The sequence below is a fragment of the Salvelinus namaycush genome, chromosome 22, assembly GCF_016432855.1.
Source record: "Salvelinus namaycush isolate Seneca chromosome 22, SaNama_1.0, whole genome shotgun sequence".
Lineage (NCBI taxonomy): Eukaryota > Metazoa > Chordata > Actinopteri > Salmoniformes > Salmonidae > Salvelinus > Salvelinus namaycush.
The window spans coordinates 20089020-20101339 of NC_052328.1; positions in this window are offsets into that span (position 1 = coordinate 20089020).

A 12320-nucleotide genomic window follows, 5' to 3' on the forward strand; every position below is an offset into this window, starting at 1 on the left:
GGTTGGCAACCAATAAATGTTACAACCCCGCCACCTACTAGACTGGAGTAGAACTCCCTTGTACTTTGCTTGAAAATATAAATAAATAAACAAATACCCTACCATCTAACACTAAACTCACAAACAAATACAAATAACACCACCTACTCCACTATTTAAATATATTTAGTCCTAGCGTAGGCCAACAACCTGAAAGGATGGGACACAAACACTTAACAAACCCTGCAACTCTTCTGATGTCAAGTCTCGCACACCCAAATACTTCTATGCAGCTGCCACCACAACCTCTATTTTCTGTGACTTACTTTCCATCCCTGGAGTACAGTTGATAACCATTGCTATAAATCCAATCTTACTGAAACATATATCACTTGTTGGCCTGTCCCTCTGTACTGGTACAGATCTACTGTACACTTGACCCATCTTCCTCTACTTTCTTCACTGCCTCAGCATATGACAACTTCTGCACTACTCAACCTGCCTCTCTCGCACAGGACATTTCTGATTCCCAGCCCAATGAGCTCCTCTACAATTAACACATACCACTACTAGTACAAAAAAAGTATGAATGTATGTACTTGTAAGTCGCTCTGGATAAGAGCGTCTGCTAAATGACTTAAATGTAAATGTAAATGTACTTTCCCCAATGCAACACATTCCTTTGTCTCATGCCCTTCTGCACACCTCTCACACCTAGGAACCCCCCTCCTACACACTGCTGCTACATGCCCATAAGCTTGGCACCTGTAACAACGTAATGTGTCCGGCAGAAAAGCTCGTACAGGATAACTTATTTATCCTAACATCACTTTGTCCGGCAAAGAATCAACATCAAAACAAAAAAACAGACATTGACTCTTCTATTTCACCACTCACCCCTCCCTGTCTGCGTCCCCCACCCTGTCTGCATCACACCAAACGACGAGCATCACAAACACCAGGAATCTTCCCCTTCAGTTGGTCAACTTTTACATTTACTGCTACCCCAGTAATCACTCCTTTCAATGGCGCCCTTTTCTTGAGAGCAAAATAACTCGCATTTTTTGCCCCTGTTAGTTTAACGCAGAGTGCCTTCTCCCTCTGACCAGCAGAAACAAACAATTATCACAAGACCACTTCTGGTTACCCTCACCAATTCCACAGCACCCAACTCTGTTTTCGCATACCCTGTAAGCACAAATGGATCAGCCAAAAGTCATGGGTCCACTTTTTCCAAAAACTTCACTCCTACTGTCACTCATCTTTTTCCTGACCCTTGGTGCAAGTATGACAACTAGTGTGTTGAACATATTGTTCGTCCACACCTGTTGTTTACGAAGGATGGAATCAAACCAGGTTCTGTAGTTATGCCTCTGTAACGGATGTGAAATGGCTAGCTAGTTAGCGGTGGTGCGCGCTAATAGCGTTTCAATTGGTTACGTCACTCGCTTTGAGACCTTGAAGTAGTGGTTCCCCTTGCTCTGCATGGGCCGCGGCCTTTGTGGAGCGATGGGTAACGATGCTTCGTGGGCGACCGTTGTTGATGTGTGCAGAGGGTCCCTGGTTCGCGCCCGGGTCGGGGCGAGGGGACGGTCTAAAGTTATACTGTTACACCTCTAGCACTGAGATGCAGTACCTTAGACATCTGCGCCACTCGGGAGCATGTGACAAATAAAATGTGATTTAATTTGAATATTGGGCTGTAGCGAGAACTCTTCTGTCTCAGCCAAAGTGGGGTGGACAATACTCAGAAGGGTCTCTACTAACCAAATATGTGTCGTTGTTGATGGTGGGTGTGTCAGACATATCCAGTAGGACTTCGTTCTCCACCCCCTCCAAAACTAAGCATATTTGGTTAATAGAGACCCGACTGAGTATTTTTCACCACTGAGACAGGTAGAAAAGTCCTCAACAAGCCAATTTGTAGGCTATCCCATGTACAGTCTCCTACTGCTAGGTGAACGGCAATTTAACGTATGGCTCTACAGCAGTGGCCTCAAGATATCACCATATCAACATAAAAGTTATTTGTAAGTTACATCTACATGTTATTCGGGGCTAATAATTAACCCCAACATATATTCTTATTATTCTTGTTCATTATTAGGCCTTTTGCTTGGAACAACAATGTGTATCTTATGTTGTTTTTAAAATGCTACCATGTGTTGCAAGGAAGCATTGTGTAAAACTAAATAAGACACAGCCAAATGTTTAATTTTCAATCATCCCAGGTTACAGCGAAACTACTTAGCCTATGCAGCACCCCTAAATATTGTACATTTGTAGGGTGACAGATTCCTAAATCAATGGTGTTCTAGGCCTGAACGTCAATAGTTGTTTGTCCAGTGAATAGCTTCTATTATTGACCGGCTACGTGCTGCCATCTGCTGGTAGGCTGATATTGTGTACGAATTGGGGCTATTTCTTTGAAAACATGATTTTCTTGAAAGATAGTGGACAATGACATAAAATCCCCATTCGCTTCTACAAGCCTTGACTTTCTTGGCATAGAATCGCCGCCTGTTATTAGTTTGAGCTGCAAACCCTGTAGCACTACAAATACTGTAGCATAGCTGTGAAACACCTGCGTCGGGCTAAAGTGAAAGACTTATGATATGAAAGGAAAAGGGGGATACCTAATCAGTAGTACAACTGAATGCATTCAACTGAAATGTGTCTTCCGCATTTAACCCAACTCCTCTGAATCAGAGAGGTGCGGGGAGCTGCCTTAATCGAGCACCTCAAACAGGCAGCCAACAGACAGGCTACAACTCTGTTGGAGCTCAATTCAATGAATGAGACGAGAATATGTAGTATTATACAACTGCTTCGTTTCGTGGCTATGACCACATCACATCCACCATAAAAAATGTCATAACATATATATATATATATATAACATTCATAACATAACAATATTATTATTGCTTAATTATACAATGGGTGGTTTAGAATTCCCGTTGTTGGAGTTTATCCTGCACATGATATAGGCTACTAGACAACATACACATGGCCACATTCATAAAAAGTGGCATCCTTTACGTCGTTAACTAGCAACGTACTATACTACAAGTACCACAACGTTTTAGCCTAATAAAGTTACATGTTTTATGAAAAAAGACGGGGAAACTTGGATTATCCGTCTCATTTAGAATCTCGTCGCCGGCTGCCCACTGCACTGTCCGTGGTCCTGAAATGGGCTCATACGCACTACTGACACACACACGCACGTGTTTGTTCCGGGTGCTCGTATAAGGAAAGAAGGAATGGAGGAAGGGCGCGCGTCACTAGCACGCTTCGATTGGTGAAGTGAAATATAATAATTTGCACGCGCCTCGTACGGCGAGCCCCCATTCTCAAATGAGAATGCGCGCTCCCTGCGTGAGAAGGTGCGCGCGCTTCAGGGGCTGCGGTCCCATTGACGGTTCCACAACTCCGTGACAGCAGCAGCATCAGCAGCAGAGCGCGGCAGTGGTGTAAAACAAGGAGCCCACCTAGCCAGCGTTCCAGACTAGGCAGCGGCAGAGAAACATCGCTCTGCGTTGAACGAAGCTAGCTTCACCAGGTGACCGAGTAGCCTATCATTCTCTGCCGGAGACATGGGCTCCCGGTAACTGGAGGTGGAGGGGAGAGGAGGGCGGGCGGGGGGTGGGGGGGAGAAGAGAAAAGAGCGAGAGAGAGGAAGAGAAAGAGAAAGAGAAAAGGCGACTAGGAACTGAATAAGCACTCCCACCGTGGGTGCGTGCCACCATGGGAGCCTTTCATCACTTGCCCGAGCCGTAGCTTCGTCCATGGACTATGTCGTGATCCGTGGGCTCCGCCAGCGGGATTTCTGTCAGTGATCCTAGCCGCCAAAGAGAGGGGGAGAAGATGTCCGCCTCGGTGGGCCCTCCGGGCGGCGCGCGTCCACCCGTCGTGCCGGCGTCCATGCCCGAACCGGACCTGAGCCATCTGACGGAGGAGGAGAGGAAGATCATCATGGCCGTGCTAGCTCGACAGAAGGAGGAGGAGGAGAAGGAAGAGGCCATGTTAAAGTAAGGGAGATACTGGGGCTATTTCCGCTCTGGAGATGCTGGGAAGATGTTGTGCAGAGATGCTGCCATACTGCCGCTCACCTTCCGCTAGGCTACCAATAGGCTAACAAACCTATACACATATCTGTCTATCTAACCTACTCATGGCACTAAGGTGCAGCATAGACTGTCGACGTGTGTAGTGATTCGCTGTAGTGAGTGTGTGTGTGTAGGCTGTGTGTTTATCAGCATGTAGGCTATCCCTCGGTGCATCCTTGTTATATGAGCTATGGTATCAGTGACTCTTGATTGTGATCATACAGAATGCCAGTGGACAGCTCCATGCATGTGAGACTGCCTACTGTAGTGTTCACTGGTCAGCTGCACTCCCCTAACATGAGATGGTAGCGCCTATATTGCTCCAGCTCCTCTCACGGCAAAGATAGTGTAGCTTATTTCACTCTCAACCATCTATAACCTACAATTTAGCCTACAGAGAGTCAAGGATGACCTAACAAGATGTCCTAACATGATGTGAGAGTGTGTGTGTGAGAGAGAGAGAGAGAGAGAGAGAGAGAGAGAGAGAGAAAGAGAGAGAGAGAGAGAGGCGGCGGGGGGGGGGGGGGGGGGGGCTTTTGAGTAAGAGTGTGTTGGGTCAGGGTCGTCACAGGTGTAAGAGACGAAGAGGAGGAGACAGGACAAGAGGGAGGGAGCGAGAGAGAGAAAAGGAGTGTGTCGTCCCGGAGACACACAGCTGCTTCACACTCCACTGTATTTTAATACCCGGACACAAATAAACGAATATCAAACGAATCAACCACTCCCATTTCCCCCAATGCAAATATGTGTTCTGTCATATCCGAACAATTCTAAACCGCTGGCTATAAGTGTTCTAAATAACCTATAGCCCAGGCTAGTATATTCCCAAGCACAGCTTCTGTGTGCTACAGATAGGCTAACACCAGGCTGCGATTGCACAGCGTCATTCGACCGAGATCCTGTAATTTCTGTTTGTAAAATCAGTGAAACGGCATCTCTGCTCTAGCGGTGTGTTTCCAGTGCTTGACTTGGGCAGGAGCTCACGGAACTGAGTACCAGCACCTCAACTGTTCTACTGCTCGAGCTCCTGTTCTTCTTATTGAATATTAGCTCAAAAGTGTTGTGGAGCTCCTCACCTAAATATAAACAGTACCGGCATCCAAAATGAGTACGGGCACCAATTTGAGTTGAAGCCAAGCACTGTGTGTTTCCATCCCATATCTCAACAGCTGTTTGCGTGTACGTCCGTTGCTTTGGTGACGGGGTGCGGTTGAGTATCAGCCCAATGTAGGCCAGCGCCAGCACTCTCGCATCAGCCTACAGCAGCCCATCTAGACAGAAAGGCTACAGTAAATGCATGTAACCTAGTTTATGTGTTGTTTTATTACAGTGGATGATGGTCGAAAACAGCCTGTGCTATTTTAGTATTTTCACACATAGAGCGCGAGCCAGTGTGGAAGGAGCACGTCTGTTGTATTTGTCACGACAACAATTCTGAGGTGTATCATCGTGAGTTAAATTGAACCCTTTCTGGGTAGCATATTGCTCCACGGATATTCTGACAAACTGCAGCGAGGTGGTATGACGTCAGACCACAGTCACTTCTATCGCATAGTCTTATATAGAATGAATAACTAGGCTCCCATGAGAACCCCTTCTTCTCTGCTATTCACGTCTGTGTTCTATTTTAGGCTCCTTTTGCAGAGTGCTAGCCCTGCACTGAATCTGCAGATCGATTCATTGCATCTAAAGAAGGAATTGTCCAATGCATAAGTGGTCATGCATCATTTTCATAATTTTCATCATAGGCTATGCATCAAGACTATATTTCAGCTCTGCCTTATTGCTAGTCGGAGCACATAAGCTACTGTAGCGTGTGTGTGTGTGTGTGTGTGTGTGTATGCATGCTTGCATGGTGTGCTGTGTGATCTAAATTGGGACCTATGCTACAGTAGGCTATGTGCCCACACTCTAGCGATAAGGCAATGCTGAAAACAGCCTTGTGTAAGTCTTACATCCACAGAACTCACCTACATGTATATCCTATAGGATCGTTTACTCTAATCACAACATCAGATCATGGTAGACCCAGGCTGGACTGATATGTCATCTAATCTCATTCTATGCTGTAAATCTGTTTGATGAGCCCACTAATGTGAGAAGCGCTGATGAAACCTGAAGACAGCAGTGTGGCCACAGTAGCCTAGTACGAACACGCACACACACACACACACACACACATGCTGGAATTCAATCCAACCCGCCATATCAATGTTTACACAGTGCTTTTGTATTCATACTACAGTAACTGCCTGTGCATGTGCAGTGTGGGTGTATGTTCTGTATGTGGAGATATTTTCCTGGATAGGTCACATAGTCAGAAAAAACCTGCTGGTTGTAAGAACACAGTGTGCTCCTCTGCTACTGTAACCTAAGAAGGAGGTTTTGCTTCTACATCAACCTTTTCACCCAATCGGTGTAATTGAAGTTGGGAGGTTTGAACAGCTATACTGGACAGTCAGACACCCATCTAATGACAGCTCAAACACAACGTGTTGTTACAGATCTGTCACCCAATTCAGTTTTAGACAGGACACATCATGTTGTGGGGTTCTCTTAGTGTTTTCTCTGTGATCAAGATGATCAGAGGACCCATTGATGTGTATGTAACATTTATGGGAAAAAAATATATCCGATAGTCATTTCGAGACAAAAGTGAAAAACATACTTTTGTATAATTATTTTATCAGAGATATTATTGTTTTCTAAGTCAAAGTTGTGTAGTTATAAAATATTGTGAGTCACGTTTTTGTAATTGATTATCTACCTAGCAACTACTTTTCTCTATTCTGATTAATCAGATGTTGGTTAATTGTTGAAGAAGAACAGGAAGTAGTGGAGTAGATGGTCACATTCCCCTGCTCAGACGTTGCATTCATCAACCAATTGTTGTGTGCCACGTCATCGACTGTCAGATTGCTATAACATATGATGTGGCTAGCTGATACTTACGATACCTATCCAGGCGCTGTAGGATCTGGCATGTGTCAGCAACACCTGGGCAGAGGAACACGCCTGATGTATTTCATGTTTATTTATTTTACCAGGTAAGTTGACTGAGAACACATTCTCATTTACAGCAACAGCCTGGGGAATAGTTACAGCGGAGAGGAGGGGGGATGAAAGAGCCAATTGGAAGCTGGGGATGATTAGGTGGCCATGATGGTATGAGGGCCAGATTGGGAATTCAGCCAGGACACCGGGGTTAACAACCCTACTCTTACGATAAATTCCATCGGGATCTTTTAGTGACCACAGAGTGTCAGGACATCCGTTTAACGTCCCATCCGAAAGACGACACACTACACAGGGCAATGTCCCCAATCACTCCCCTGGGATCTTCTGCTCAGAGGTGCCATGCATCAACCAATGATCGCGTGCCACGTCATCGACTGTGCAGTCGGCCACCAGATTGCTATAACATATCTGGTTAGCTGATATGTTAAATACTTATCCAGGCGTTGTAAGATCTGGCAGGCGTCAGCAACTGTGTAAATGTCTAAATCGAGTCATACGTCCACCTTCTACAAGAACCCTCAAACTGCACCATTGTATACATTTTTAACATCATTTTCTGACAAAATTCCAACAACATTGTCCCTCTTGTGTGTTTCAGGGAGGAGAAGCCCATCCAAGCAAGAACTGTGAACCTGGTTGGGCAGAAGAAGCCTCCTCAGCAAAACGATGTCCGGTAAAAACCATTATACAACCATATTTTGCTGTCTGTTATTTCTTTTAATGTTCAGTTGGTTATTCTAACATAGTCTTGGGGCGGTCAGAAGACCTGGGTTCGAACCCAGTCTGTCACATTGGTGGCTGAAGCTGGTTATGGGTCTTTGATGACAAGGTGGTCAAAAGGGAGTGAAATGTAACGGATGAGCTGTTGAACTTAACTATCTTCACGTAATGAGTAACCTTGCCTTAGACCAGAGGGATATACTACGATTGAAGCTTCAGTTAGCTTCATGTTCCAGCTCAGGCTTCATCCATACTATGACGGTGAATATTACTCGTCCGCCTGCCGCTAACTCTAGCAGGCTTGTAACGGCGCATGCATGTCACCTGTGGCTAGTTGAATGCCAAACTCTTCATTGAGACCAGGCTGAAACATCAATCCATGGGAGAGTCAGAACTCTTCATTTAGACCATGCTGACACATCAATCCATGGGAGAGTCAGAACTCTTCATTGAGACCATGCTGACACATCAATCCATGGGAGAGTCAGAACTCTTCATTGAGACCATGCTGACACATCAATCCATGGGAGAGTCAGAACTCTTCATTGAGACCATGCTGACACATCAATCCATGGGAGAGTCAGAACTCTTCATTTAGACCATGCTGACACATCAATCCATGGGAGAGTCAGAACTCTTCATTGAGACCATGCTGAAACATCAATCCATGGGAGAGTCAGAACTCTTCATTGAGACCATGCTGACACATCAATCCATGGGAGAGTCAGAACTCTTCATTGAGACCATGCTGACACATCAATCCATGGGAGAGTCAGAACTCTTCATTGAGACCATGCTGAAACATCAATCCATGGGAGAGTCAGAACTCTTCATTGAGACCGTGCTGACACATCAATCCATGGGAGAGTCAGAACTCTTCATTGAGACCGTGCTGACACATCAATCCATGGGAGAGTCAGAACTCTTCATTGAGACCATGCTGACACATCAATCCATGGGAGAGTCAGAACTCTTCATTGAGACCATGCTGACACATCAATCCATGGGAGAGTCAGAACTCTTCATTGAGACCATGCTGACACATCAATCCATGGGAGAGTCAGAACTCTTCATTGAGACCATGCTGACACATCAATCCATGGGAGAGTCAGAACTCTTCATTGAGACCATGCTGACACATCAATCCATGGGAGAGTCAGAACTCTTCATTGAGACCATGCTGACACATCAATCTATGGGAGAGTCAGAACTCTTCATTGAGACCATGCTGACACATCAATCTATGGGAGAGTCAGAACTCTTCATTGAGACCATGCTGACACATCAATCCTATGGGAGAGTCAGAACTCTTCATTGAGACCATGCTGACACATCAATCCATGGGAGAGTCAGAACTCTTCATTGAGACCATGCTGACACATCAATCTATGGGAGAGTCAGAACTCTTCATTGAGACCATGCTGACACATCAATCTATGGGAGAGTCAGAACTCTTCATTGAGACCATGCTGACACATCAATCTATGGGAGAGTCAGAACTCTTCATTGAGACCATGCTGACACATCAATCTATGGGAGAGTCAGAACTCTTCATTGAGACCATGCTGACACATCAATCTATGGGAGAGTCAGAACTCTTCATTGAGACCATGCTGACACATCAATCTATGGGAGAGTCAGAACTCTTCATTGAGACCATGCTGACACATCAATCTATGGGAGAGTCAGAACTCTTCATTGAGACCATGCTGACACATCAATCTATGGGAGAGTCAGAACTCTTCATTGAGACCATACTGACACATCAATCTATGGGAGAGTCAGAACTCTTCATTGAGACCATGCTGACACATCAATCTATGGGAGAGTCAGAACTCTTCATTGAGACCATACTGACACATCAATCTATGGGAGAGTCAGAACTCTTCATTGAGACCATGCTGACACATCAATCTATGGGAGAGTCAGAACTCTTCATTGAGACCATACTGACACATCAATCTATGGGAGAGTCAGAACTCTTCATTGAGACCATGCTGACACATCAATTGGGAGAGTCAGAACTCTTCATTGAGACCATGCTGACACATCAATCTATGGGAGAGTCAGAACTCTTCATTGAGACCATACTGACACATCAATCTATGGGAGAGTCAGAACTCTTCATTGAGACCATACTGAAACATCAATCTATGGGAGTGTCAGAACTCTTCATTGAGACCATGCTGACACATCAATCCATGGGAGAGTCAGAACTCTTCATTGAGACCATGCTGACACATCAATCCATGGGAGAGTCAGAACTCTTCATTGAGACCATGCTGACACATCAATCCATGGGAGAGTCAGAACTCTTCATTGAGACCATGCTGACACATCAATCTATGGGAGTGTCAGTGTCGCGTTTTCATTTGTGCCGAAATCTAAATGAAAGAAAAGTTATCTTGCAAATTCAGCAGGCTAGTATGTGAAATGGGCTTGTTGGAGTGCCGTGTTTAGGGCGTCTTTGGTGTGCTTTTCAATGAACAAGCATCTTTTCCCCCCATTCCTATTGATAAAATAGTTGTATTTGTCATACACAAGTTTAACTGTGCGTAAAGTTTGAAATGCATTCTGTCATTACTAAATGTGTAATGTGCTAAGTATTTTAAAATTACTATTATTTAACACACACAAAAAATGAAGGGGATGATGCTTGTGCATTGAAGGGGATGATGACGCAATCTTTGTGAGAGGGAGGGAATCTGATTTCATCCGTCCTCAACTCGTGACTCAGACACTTTATTCAGAATAAATGTAGTAAACCCTGAGTTAGCCTGCCCGGTAGCAGGTTAGATCTGAATGATTCGTTGCCATAGAAATGTACCTGGCTAAAAGGTGAGCCACTTTCGTGGTACCGGTTATCCCGAGTTGAACTCAGAGTTGACCAAAGTTACTACGCTAACTCCTCAAACCATGTACGTAGTATAGGGCACTGAAGACTCGTGTTAGCTCCCAAGCTAATGTCAACCACAACATTCCACAACCCAGTGAGAAGATGGACATCACCTGTTAATTAGCTCTTGTGTGCTATTGAACCATCATTGAGTCTTTGATATGGGTTTGTGTTATGGATACGTGGTTAAGCGTGATGCCCCTAACGGCTAGTCCAGAGTCAGATATTCTATATCCTCCTAATGGTCAGAAGGTTAGAATTTGGGTTTGGGTAATCTGAGCCCAGATGTCTAGTAAGGGACGACTTCCTATCACTCTGGCTCAGATGAGGAAAACAGCCAGTATCCACCCAGAGTGATAAGTATGTCATATTGAAGTACCGGTATGTCAACTATCAGTCCAGCACCTAAGGCCCCTTTGACTGAGGTGAGTTTGAGGATGCAGTTGAGAATGTGTGCGTCTGTGTGTAATGTATGTTTAGCTGTTCATGGGAGCAGGAGCTGTGGTCAGTACTTTAGGCTTATGTCTGTAATGGAGATTGTGTCTGCAGCACAATGAACACGTTGTGTGTGTGTATATACAGTTAGTCATTATTTCTATGTGGTCGTGCACGTTGACATTTTGTGTGTGTGTGCTTCACGTGCACTTGTGCGTGTGTGTGTTTTGCGCAAGCATGCATGCGTGTGTGAGAGGTTGGATCAGAGAGCGGTGGGATTAAGGGGCAAATCAGCTGGATCACATCTGCTTCCCCGATGAATCCCGGAATGTGGCCCAATTATGACATCATACCATGGAATCCCGGAATGTGGCCCAATTATGACATCATACCATGGAATCCCGGAATGTGGCCCAATTATGACATCATAACGTGGAATCCCGGTCACTATTCCGACACATACGGAATGTCAGCAGGCCGGTCTGAACTTTATTTACGAATTAACATATGCTTATCATATCTGCCCATTTCTGAAATGATATCATATCCCCCACATAATGCAATTTTGACTTTAGCCACTTTCCCTGGTCAAAAGCGGTGAACTGTAAGTAGTTGTGTATCATTTGACATGCAGGCTATTATCTGTTTTTCTGTGATTCTAGATGAGCATAGATGTGGATCTGTGATATGAATTCAGGAAGCTCAAGTAATGGAAAGCATATTTCTGTAAAGGGTAGTGAAGTGAACTCAGAATGCATTAATTGTAACGATTGTCGTCGGGAGAAGGAGAAGAGGACCAAGGTGCAGCATGGTAAGTATTCATAAATACGTTTCTTTAATAAATATGAACACTAACAAAACAACAACACGACAAACGAACAGTTCTGAAAGGTGACGACAAACACTAAACAGAAAATAATCACCCACAAAACACAATGAAAAACAGGCTACCTAAATATGGCTCCCAATCAGAGACAACGACTGACACCTGCCTCTGATTGAGAACCATACTAGGCCAAACACATAGAAATAGAACAACAGAACAAAACATAGAAAAACAACATAGAATGCCCACCCCAACTCACGCTCTGACCAAACTAAAATAAAGACATAAAAAAGGAACTAAGGTCAGAACGTGACAGTACCCCCCCCCCCCCCCC